Below are 10,919 nucleotides of genomic sequence, written 5' to 3'. Positions count from 1 at the left end.
CTTATTCGTCCACTAGTACCTTCTTTTAGAGTAAACAGGTATTTCCTGTTGTACCATTTTAAATCACTTATTTCTTTTACTGTGTTTTTAGAAGTTATTTTCTTAGTGGTTGCCCTAGAAATTACAATTAGTGTCCTCAATTTAAAAATATTAATTTCAGTACTATGCGAAAACTTTGCCCCGGTATAGCACTCTTTTGTCTCCCCTCCTCTGTGTAATCATCGACATTAAAATTATAAATATATGCATTATAAGCCCATTAATACATTTGAAAATTATTGCTTTATGGAAATATAAATGTTTTTAGTTTATTTATTTTGAGAGAGAGAGAGAGAGAGCGGGAGAGCGGTTATTTATTTTGAGGGACAGAGAGAGTGGGAGAGAGAGAACCCCAAGCAAGCTCCACTCTCAGTGCAGAACCTGATGCGGGGCCTGATCTCACGAAATGTGAGATCATGACCTGAGCTGAAATCAAGAGTAGGACACTTAACTGACTGACCCCCCCCCCCCCGCAGGCTCCCCGTAAATATATTTTAGGGCCGATAGAAGTAGGAAAGAGTTGCATGCAAAAATACACGCACATTGCCCGTCACGTTCCCCTTTGTGGCCAGGACTTGTGCTCTTTCTTTATATGCACGGATTTGAGTTACTGGCTGATGTCTTTCATTTCAACCTGAAGGACTCCCTTTAGTATCTCTTGTAGTCAGGAATGCTAGAGATAAATTCGCTGTTTTTCTTTACCTGGGAATATCTGAATTTCTCCTACATCTTGAAGAATCATCTTGCTGTACACAGAATTCTTGACGGTTTTCTTTCAGCACTGTGAACGTGTCGTCCCACTGCTCTCTGGCTTCCATAGCTTCTGATCAGAAGTCAGCCATAAATCTTGTTGAGGCTCCCTTGTACAGAATGAATCTCTTTTCACTTGCTGTTTCCAGGATTCTCTTTTTGTCTTTGTTTTTGACAGTTCGGCTCTGATGTTTTGAGGTGAGAATATCTTTGAGTCCATCCTATTTGGGGTTGGCAGAAATTCTTAAATAATTGGTGTTTTTATGAATTTGGAAAGTTTTCAGCCCTTTTTTTCCTTCAAGTGTTCCTTTTGCCTCTTTCACTTCTCCTTCTCCTTCAGGAACTCCATTATGTATAAGTTGCCATGTTTTCAGGTGTTCACAGATCTCTGAGGTGCTTTTATTTTTCTTTAGTTTTTTTTTTTTTTTTGTCTTCCTTAGACAGTTAGCTTCAACTTTTCTGAGTCTTTCTTCTGCCATTGAGATCTGCTGTTAAGTCTAGTGGGGTTTTTTTGTTTTTGTTTTTTTTCTTCATTTAAGTTATACTCTTCAACTCCAGAATTTCTATTTGGTCCTTTCTTTGCAATTTCTCTCTACTACTGGTAGTCTCCATTTGGTAGGGCAACAGTGTCATGAACTGTTTCTTTCAAAATTGTATCCTTTAGTTCTTTGGCATATCTATTGGGCTTGATTTAAAATCTTTTAGTAATGGGGTACCTAGGTGGCTCAGTCAGTTAAGCGCCCAACTCTTGGTTTCAGCTCAGGTCATGATCTCACAGTTCATGAGTTCAAGCCCTGCACTGGGATCTGCCACTGGCAGAATGGAGGCTGCTTGGGATTCTTCCTGCTTGTCTCTTTCTGCCCCTCCCCCCATTCTGAAAATAAATAAACTAAAAAAAGGGGGTTTTGTTTTTTAAATTTTTTTAATGTTTATTTATGTTTGAGAGAGAGAGAGAGAGAGAGAGAGAGAGAGAGTCAGAGAGCAAGCAGGGGAAGAGCAGAGAAAGAGGGAGACACAGAATCTGAAGCAGGCCCCAGGCTCTGAGCTGTCAGCACAGAGCCTGACATGGGGCTTGAACTCATGAACTGTGAGATTGTGACCCAAGTAGAAGTCAACTGAGTGGCCCACGCACCCCTAGAAAAGAAAGTTTTAATTATAAGTCCAACATCAGAGTTTCCTTAGGGATAGTTTCTGTTGACTGCATTTTATTTCCCTATGCAAAGGTCAGATTTTAACTATAAAGCCTTAAACTTAAACTTTAAATTATAGAACTTGTAATAAATTAGAGTATTGGTTTCATACTTCTGCCTATACATTAGAATCACCTAAGAAACTGTAAAAACTAATGCTATTTAGGCTGTACCTCAAACAAATTGAATTGTAATCTCTGTATAGGGGGCCCCAAGTATCTGCATTAATATCTACGTTTCTCAGCTTATACTTATGCTCATTAGGTGTTGAGAACCCTATAGCTTTAAATCTGGCACTAATCGATTTGACCAAATTTTGTGAGTACTCAAAGGAAGAGGGTCATTTTCCAGAGGAAGCAAAAACGTAGAATGGCTTATGTGGAAACTCTGTAATTTGAGTTCGAGTGAAAGGTTTCAGAGATCCTGAAGTTAGGAAAACATTTGGTGCCAACATATATAACTAACATTTACTGAGCTCTTGCTATATCATTGGCACTGTGTCAGATACTTTATGGAGATGATTTCATTTTAGTCCTCTCAACATCCTAAGATAATTGCTACTTTTATACACCCCATTATGTAGATGAAGATGTAGATGTATCTGAGTGGTCAGATAACCAGCTAAGGAACCAATTGATAAGCAGATGACTAAGAGGGAAACCTGGGTCCAGCTCTGCCCCAAACCGATGATTTTACTCACCAAACTCCCCTGTTTGTGTAACTACCTATGATGTAGAGCTAGTGCGCACAGCCAAAATCCCTAGGTCTCTTCACCGCCATTGTGGTTGAGAATAACTCTCCATTGGAATGGGTTCTCACTTTTATAATGGGTGTCAGGAGGAAAATAGTCTTTTCTTTAGGTCATTTTACTTTAAAAACCTATTCTACATATATGTGAATAGTAGCTTGGTGCTGTGGAAGAATATTTGATATGGGATAACTTCTTTATCTTTCAGGCTTAAAATGAACTGTCAATGGCATGGTCTGTAGGATCATTTCCAAGGGAAAGACTCCATGATTCGGTGAGCACTCTGTTGATTTATTTGTCTGTTGGTCTATCTAGAATTTTCAGAATCACCTATCATAAAAGAACGATGATTTGCCATCAGAAGCAGCTAAGCCTCAGGAGTATTTTGAGCAATAAATGAAATGAATGTAAGAACACTTTGAAAACTGAAAAGCACATACAAATGCATAGTTTTATTATGTTTCAAAACTATTCTGAGAACCACATATATACATATGTTTATCTGTAGAGAACTGGTTAATTATTATATATTATTATATATCAAACATTTTTGGAAAGTTTCCAAATGTAAAGCTTCCATTGACCTCAGGATGTGTTACCCTATTGGCATCATTATGTGACACATGGAGTATTGCCAACCAGACAAACTTGCCTGAAGTTCAGTGTCCACAGTTTTTATTGGGACTTAGACAAATGGGCATGATTAATTGATTGATTGATTGCCCAACGGTTGAATTCAATCTCTAATCCTGACCACTTTCCCAGAGGCTGGGCTGATACCAGTGGTCCAATGCATCCACCATTCATCACCATTTTAGCATAAACTGTCAGTGTTGTTTGAGGGGTCCACCATGAATGACAAGAGACTCCTATTGCTCTAGAAACTCCAGCAACGTAGAGGTTATCTCCCAGGGGCTAGGGGCAAAATCAGACCTCTCTTCAGGCAGGATAAATGCTTTACTACTTAACCATTGCAACCAAAATTTGAATTGTGTTGAACTGGTATTATTTAACTAAGTCATGGTAACTGAAATTCATGCATACTGGAATCATGCAAAGCAAAAGCTGCATATATATATGTAATACATATATATATGTATTATATATACATAATATATACATATACACACAAATATTTATACACACACATATATATACACACACATATACATACATATATTTCACATGCATAAATTGCTCATAAAAATAAATAACTTATTTTCTTATTTAGAAAAGTGATTTGTCCGAATCAAAAAAGCCTTAAAAAAGCATAATGATCTCATACTGTGACTCATAACATCAAATATATTTAAAAATTTATGTCAAAAGTTAAAAATAAGCTAAATTTAGAAATGTTTATGTTTGAAGAAATTTAATTCAGCTATTTTAATCAAATTGAGAAATGTTTCTGTCTAGTGTTCACTAAAAAATATATGGAATTATATATGTATCATAATCAAAACTGTATTTTAGAAAGCATACTAAAATTTTACTAGTAGTTACCTTTAATCTGTAGAAAGAAAAAACTAATTGCTAATTTAGTTTTGTTTTTCTGTATATTTCAATTTTCTGTAAGTGAGCATTTATTAAAAAATTAACATTTAAGGGGCACCTGGGTGGCTCAGTCGGTTAAGCGTCCGACTTCGGCTCAGGTCATGATCTCACGTTTCATGAGTTCAAGCCCCGCATCAGGCTCTGTGCTGATGGCTCAGAGCCTGGAGCCTGTTTCTGATTCTGTGTCTCCCTCTCTCTCTGACCCTCCCCCGTTCATGCTCTGTCTCTCTCTGTCTCAAAAATAAATAAACGTTAAAAAATTTTTAAAAAAAATTAAAATTTAAAACTCAAGATGTAAACGTGAACATCCATGAAAGTTTGTGAATAGTTGTGGGTTTGATATGCTTCTTATGGGGGGTGCCCTTGTAGTTACCTTGGGCTTTCATAACAAAATACCAGCTGGCTGGGTAGCTTCAACAACAAAAATTTATTTTCTCACAATTTTAGAAGTCTAATATGAATGTTCTGGCCAAGTTGGTTTTTGGTGAGGATTTTCTACCTGGTGTTCAGATGGCTGCCTTCATGTCCTCACACGGCCTTCTCTTGGTGCTTGCATGCAGAGAGAGAGAGAGAGAGAGAGCATGTCAAGCTTTCTGGTATCTCTTCTTACAAAAACACTAATCCTATCAGATCTGGGCCCCTGCCCTTATGACCTCATTTATCCTTCATTACTTTCTTAGAGGTTCCATCTATAAATACAACCATACTTGGGGTTAGGGATTCACTATATACATTGTGGAGGGAACACACACATTTAGTGTAACAGGCACCAACTGAACACTGGAAAATGATTTTAAAAATAAGATATTTAAGTAAAAGGTGTCATGCAAGAATTTTGGGGGCATATAACCTTCCTGAAGTTATGTGCAAGATTATCTTGACATTTGTTTTGGGGGTGGAAATAGTGCAGAACTTCTATCAGATGTTCAAATGATTTGTGACCTCAGAAAGTTAAGAAACACTTAATTGGAGAAAATTCACTAAAAGGGACACAACAGATGAATCAAGAAAAAGTAATATTTTGATGATGAAAACAAGTCAAAAAGTGTTTTCTTAATACAGACCAAAGACAGTGTTGCAAGAAAATTGAACGCACGGGCTTTGCAATGGGTGTGCCTGTGTTTAAAGTCCAGTTCTGTCATTTTCACTAGAATTGTGACTTGAATGAAGTTAGTCAACCTCTTGGCGTCTATCGCTGAGTCTGTATGAGCCACCTCGTTGATATAATGTCCCCAGGAGGCAGGTAACAGTATCCACACATAGAGGTAAGGAGCCTGAGGCTTACCCAGCAAGGCAACATAGAAACACACTGTAAGAATTAGCACACAATCTGGCATGCAGAAGAAGTCAGCAAATTGCTTGCTTCCACTCTAATTGGACTATAATATTTATTTATTTATTTATTTATTTATTTATTTATTTAATTTGAGAGGGAGAGAGCATGAGCAGGTCAGAGGATGAGAGAGAGAGAGAGAGAGAGAGAAAGATAATTTTTTTTTTTAAATGTTTATTTTTGAGACAGAGAGAGACAGAGACAGAGACAGAGCATAAGCAGGGGAGGGGCAGAGAGAGAGGGAGGCACAGAGTCTGAAGCAGGCTCCGGGCTCTGAGCCGTCAGCACAGAGCCAGACGTGAGGCTTGAACTCACGAACTGCGAGATCGTGACCTGAGCTGCAGTCGGACGCTTAACCGACTGAGCCCCCCAGGTGCCCCAAGAGAGGAAATCTTAAGCAGGCGGCACACTCAGTGCAGAGCCTGACTCGGGGCTTGATCCCACGACCCTGGGATCATGACCTGAGCCAAAATCGTGGGTCAGTCGCTCAAGCAAATGAGCCACCCAGGCGCCCCTGTAACATTTATATTTTTGTTACTGCACAGTCCTTCCTACCCTATCCTTTCTACTCCTCTCCACAAGTGAACATTTTTACCTCAATCCACAATTCTTGAAGGAGTAACTATGCCAAACGTGATGGACTAGATTTTCCCTCTGAGGAAATCTCTGGGATGCAGGTCAGGCTGAGGAGTCACAGAATGATGCATGTCCTTGGAGGGGGTTGATGTCAAGACAAAAAACCTAGGAATAGAATGTAGTAAGTAATTTATTGCTCAGAATGATCAACTTATGATTATTAAGGTGAGTACCAAATTATACCCATTTCAGAAAGACTTCTATATTATTCTTTGTCCCCATCAGAAATGCCTTTGAAGAGTTATTGGTGTCAGACCATCCTTGGGGGCCCAGCACAGCTGAGAACAGACAGACACAAATCTCCTTGGGGCACATGACCATAAAAATGCCTTTTGTACTCTCCATATCTGTCATGTTTGGTAACATTAGTAGACTTATACACTGGATTTACATACCAACAAGAATTTGTACAAAATTCTTGGTCGAAATTTGGATCTCAAGAAAGGACGGTAGTTAATTACTTGAAGTAGTAGACCTACTGCCACCTTGTGGCAAGGTTACAAATTTCAGGACTAAGGAAAATCAGGCAGTTTGTTAATTTTCAAAACCACAACAGATGTCATATTACTAAATCACACCGAGTCAAAAGAATTGTCTACTTTTGGGAGGGATAGCTGACATTTAAAAAATTAAGTGAAGAGTAACTTGTACCCATTATAAAATTATTACACAATATTCCTGGAGTGGATTTCAAAGTGCTGCCCAACAAACAGTCCTCAAAAGGAGTTGACAAACTTAACTCTTATAACACACATTTTTATGATGTGAAATTGTTGATAAATCTCTTCCTTGCCTGAATTGTCGGTTAGTTTTATTGCAAAATATACCCCCTCATCTCATCCTTTTTGTTCATTCTTTTCCCTTCATGATGACATTCAGGTGTAGTGGGAGAATGTATCACTTGGGGTTCTTAATCCACCAGAGTTTGTAGCATGATCTATGTTTTTTGACCTAGCTGTTCAGTGAGGTTAAGTCATGTGTTTAGTTAGCACATGAAGCCAATGCCACAGTATGGAACTCAATTCGTTTCTATATGGGTCACTTAGCTTTGCATTATCTCATGGCCACAGTATGTGGCTTTAACCAAGTCTGGTCAGCCATTATAAAAATATGCACCAAAGTTCATCAAGGTTTTTATGACAGAAATCCACCAACACCACAGGAAAAAAAAAAAAACAGTTTCAGGCAACTATTCTCTTTTGTAAGTGATTAGTGTGGTCATGTAAATCTAAGGCAATAAACACTCTGCAACAATGTATTGATGGGCTATTTATTATTTATGACAGCCTGGGATGTACACACACTTTGCATATCAAGTTGCCAAGGTCCAGTAAGCGACAGACACAATGCCACTGACAGGAACTTGGAGGAAAAAGTTGTCTTTTGTTTGCATCTACCATTTTACCAGGACTTTAAAACGCCAAGTATTTCCCAGTCTTTATTGTTATAGGAAAGACCCGCGTGCATGGGCGCGCACCCACACATTTGTCAAAAGACATGTTCTTGACAAAACTGAAGCAGGGAATCATAGGCTCATGTTATCTTTCTGCTAAGCCTGTCTGGTGTTTGTAGATGGTCGCCTGGCAGTCAAAGGTTCTGTTGAGGGGATCTAGGGAAAGAGTTAGTATCATTCATCTATGCGTAATAAAGTTACGCAGTTAGAAAACCAGTTGTACATAATGGATGTTGGCCAATGATTGTTTAGCAGAAAACACTCACATTTGGGTTTTCCCAGTGTAAAAACCAAAAAGCAAGAAAATACTGCTAGTGGCCTCTCTCCCTCAACGTTTCCGCGTTCAACCTCGTAAATTTGAATTCTGTTAATATGTAACACAGCTTTAAAGAGATTCTGAATTCTAGGGAGAACATGATGGAATTTTTTTTTTGTTATCTTAAGGCAGACTTTTGATCTTCAGAGTGACTGCATTTATGGAAAATTATTTAAACCGATAATGGAACCAACTTTTAACACACTAACAGGCAATGAGCCTCTACTGACCATAATTCTAATCAATTTATAGGGAGTAAGAAAGTTTTTCAGAGCTCCCCAGTCAGAACATTCAATGGTTCTCTTGACAGGAGAGTCGCTAACAATGGAACACATCTTACAGAGGATAGTGCAAATAATGTTTCTTGATTAACTACATTCATTTAGGTACTGAACTGCGAAGTTGTAATAAAATTATCCTTACTTTTATGGACCTAACACATGTTCATATCCATATTTTAGAAGTCAAATGATTCTTCATCCACTTACTGCCTCTTAATCTCATTCTGGGCCCCACTCCTAGATGCAATCATTTTTAGCCTGTTTAGTAACATCTAATTGTCTTACTTGTACATCCCATATTTTGTTGCCATTTTAAATTCTTCCTCGTTGCTCATTATTTCTATTATTACTTAGTTAGTATTTATTATTTCCATTATGGATAAATGAAGGATTGGCTATGTTACCCCACTCCCCCCAACTTGCTCTGTCTTCCTTTCTATTATGTCATTGTACTTGACTTTGGGTTATGGAAATCTTTAGTGTTGCTAGCACGTTTAGAGGAAAGCATTTGTTTTTGGCAGCTGTCCTTCCTAATCCTCCAGTGTGCTGTCTGGCTCTGTCCAACCTGAGACCTCTTTTCTTTTTTAATTTTTTTTTTTTAACGTTTATTTTTATTTTTGGGACAGAGAGAGACAGAGCATGAACGGGGGAGGGGCAGAGAGAGAGGGAGACACAGAATCGGAAACAGGCTCCAGGCTCTGAGCCATCCGCCCAGAGCCTGACGCGGGGCTCAAACTCACGGACCGCGAGATCGTGACCTGGCTGAAGTCGGACGCTTAACCGACTGCGCCACCCAGGCGCCCCTGAGACCTCTTTTCTAACATCCTTTGTACCCAGCACTCCAGGCACAAAGCACATTTTCTTCTTTCTAGGGCGCCCTGGAGCCTTGCACGCATTCTTTCCTGTCCTGGGAATGACTTTACTCCTGTCCCTACATTGCAAACTCCTCATCCATTTTAAGCCTCACCTTTTAAGAAGTCTTCTCCAACTGTCCCAAGCAGAGGCTGCCTTTGTGCTCCTGACAGCATCCCCGTATGTCTGGCAGAGCAATTATTGGATTAAATAAAATTCGAGGCAAAAACTGATCATTGAAGACTGTCTTCAAGCTTTTCATCTTCTTCTAAACCAGAATTGGAAGGGACAGTACCGAAAGACAAAGTGGCTAGGAATGGTAAGACGTTTTTCTCTGAGGAGACCAAGGGACATGTAAGAAATATTAGGAGGGTCTTATACTCACCTAGAGTGAGAAACCCATGTAAAGTCCACGGAGCACACCGCTGGGACCCTACCAATTTGCTGTCCCCAGCCGTCACCATGGGATAAGCTGGGGACTTCCCAACTCCAGCACCACATCCAGTGTCCCCACGGCACTTACGTCCAGGAATCCCAGGGGAGACACAACATTATAACATACCCACTTTCCGGGTGGTGTTTTCCTGGAATCAACTCCCAAATCACATACCTTCCCTTGTTTCAGAGTTGGGTTCTGGAGAAACCTAAGTTAAGAGAGCACTTATTTTGAAATTTCTTTGGACTGCGTGGATTGTGTCTGGCTGTCCCCACTCACTCCAGGACTGAACTGTGGGGTCCTTGATGTGACTAACTTTCCCACCAGGCCGGCAGGCCTTGTCTTTGATGGATCCAACTCTCGACAGATTTTTGTGAAGTGAATAAATGCATGAACGAATGAAAGATATCCCATAGGAACCACTTAGTAATAAAGGAGATTTTGCAAATGCTACAGTTTAGATTCCCTACTGCTTATCTACTTGAGCAAACATGCAGGCTTGTCTGAACTGGTCCATATTAGGTAGTGAAGGAAGCTCACTAAATATTTTAGTCACATTCACACTCCCCAAATGAGTCATTTTTTCCAAACCTACATAGCATATTATTGGCTCCAAAGATGTTTTCACTCTTTTTAAAAAAATAACGTTTCGGCAGAGGAACTTTTTATTTAGAGTTTAATGGTCCCAGAGACTCATTAATTTTCTTTCTTGAAACACGGAAATAAAACATTTCCATCTAGTTCTAAATCATTTTTATGAAGCTAATTTTCTCCACCGCTGAATTTAGAGAAAACCTTCTTAATTCAGAATCAGACATTACATACTATGTGTTAAGTCTTAAGTATATAAGTATATATTTAAAGTAGCTTATTTTCTGCACCATAGAGCAATACAGCATTGAAGTTGATATTTTAAAGAATCAAAATACAGAAACTGAAAGGAGTAAGCGTTAATTAGTTTTAGTTTGCCAGGAACCAGGTTTAAGACACTAAAAAAAAAATATTCAGCCAAAGATAGTTGATACTCTTCATATCACATGCATAGTTTGAAAACATTACAATTTGAAAGCAGACTCTTAAGTACAAATGATTGTGTCCCCACCCAGCCCCTACTAAGAGGCCCGAGCACACACCAGCATAGTTTCTAACAGCTCAAGGCAGCATCCTCAAGGCAATCCCTCCATCCCCATTATGTTCCCGTCCCTCGTGGAAAAGGTCCAGGCTGTCAAAAGAATTTACTGTTCCAACCAACACCTGAAGATAGGACCGCTCCCTCCCGGTCTTTGTGAGAGTCTAGGAACCTGAGTTTGGTAAGGATAAGCGTGAGTTAG

The 10,919-nt window shown here is 39.2% G+C and overlaps 1 long non-coding RNA gene across 1 annotated transcript; it reads right to left on the bottom strand.

Moving 5' to 3' along the window:
* Positions 1-8,517: 8,517 nt before the first annotated feature.
* LOC121038277 (uncharacterized) lies at positions 8,518-9,299 on the bottom strand. Its single transcript, XR_005794281.1, has 2 exons — positions 9,111-9,299; positions 8,518-8,872 (listed from the first exon to the last, which is right to left on the bottom strand). It is a non-coding gene; the product is annotated as an uncharacterized LOC121038277 (long non-coding RNA).
* Positions 9,300-10,919: the final 1,620 nt, after the last annotated feature.

This window comes from Herpailurus yagouaroundi, unplaced genomic scaffold, assembly GCF_014898765.1.
Source record: "Herpailurus yagouaroundi ecotype Mexico unplaced genomic scaffold, PumYag 165, whole genome shotgun sequence".
NCBI lineage: Eukaryota > Metazoa > Chordata > Mammalia > Carnivora > Felidae > Herpailurus > Herpailurus yagouaroundi.
This window is presented reverse-complemented; position numbering and strand designations above follow the sequence as displayed.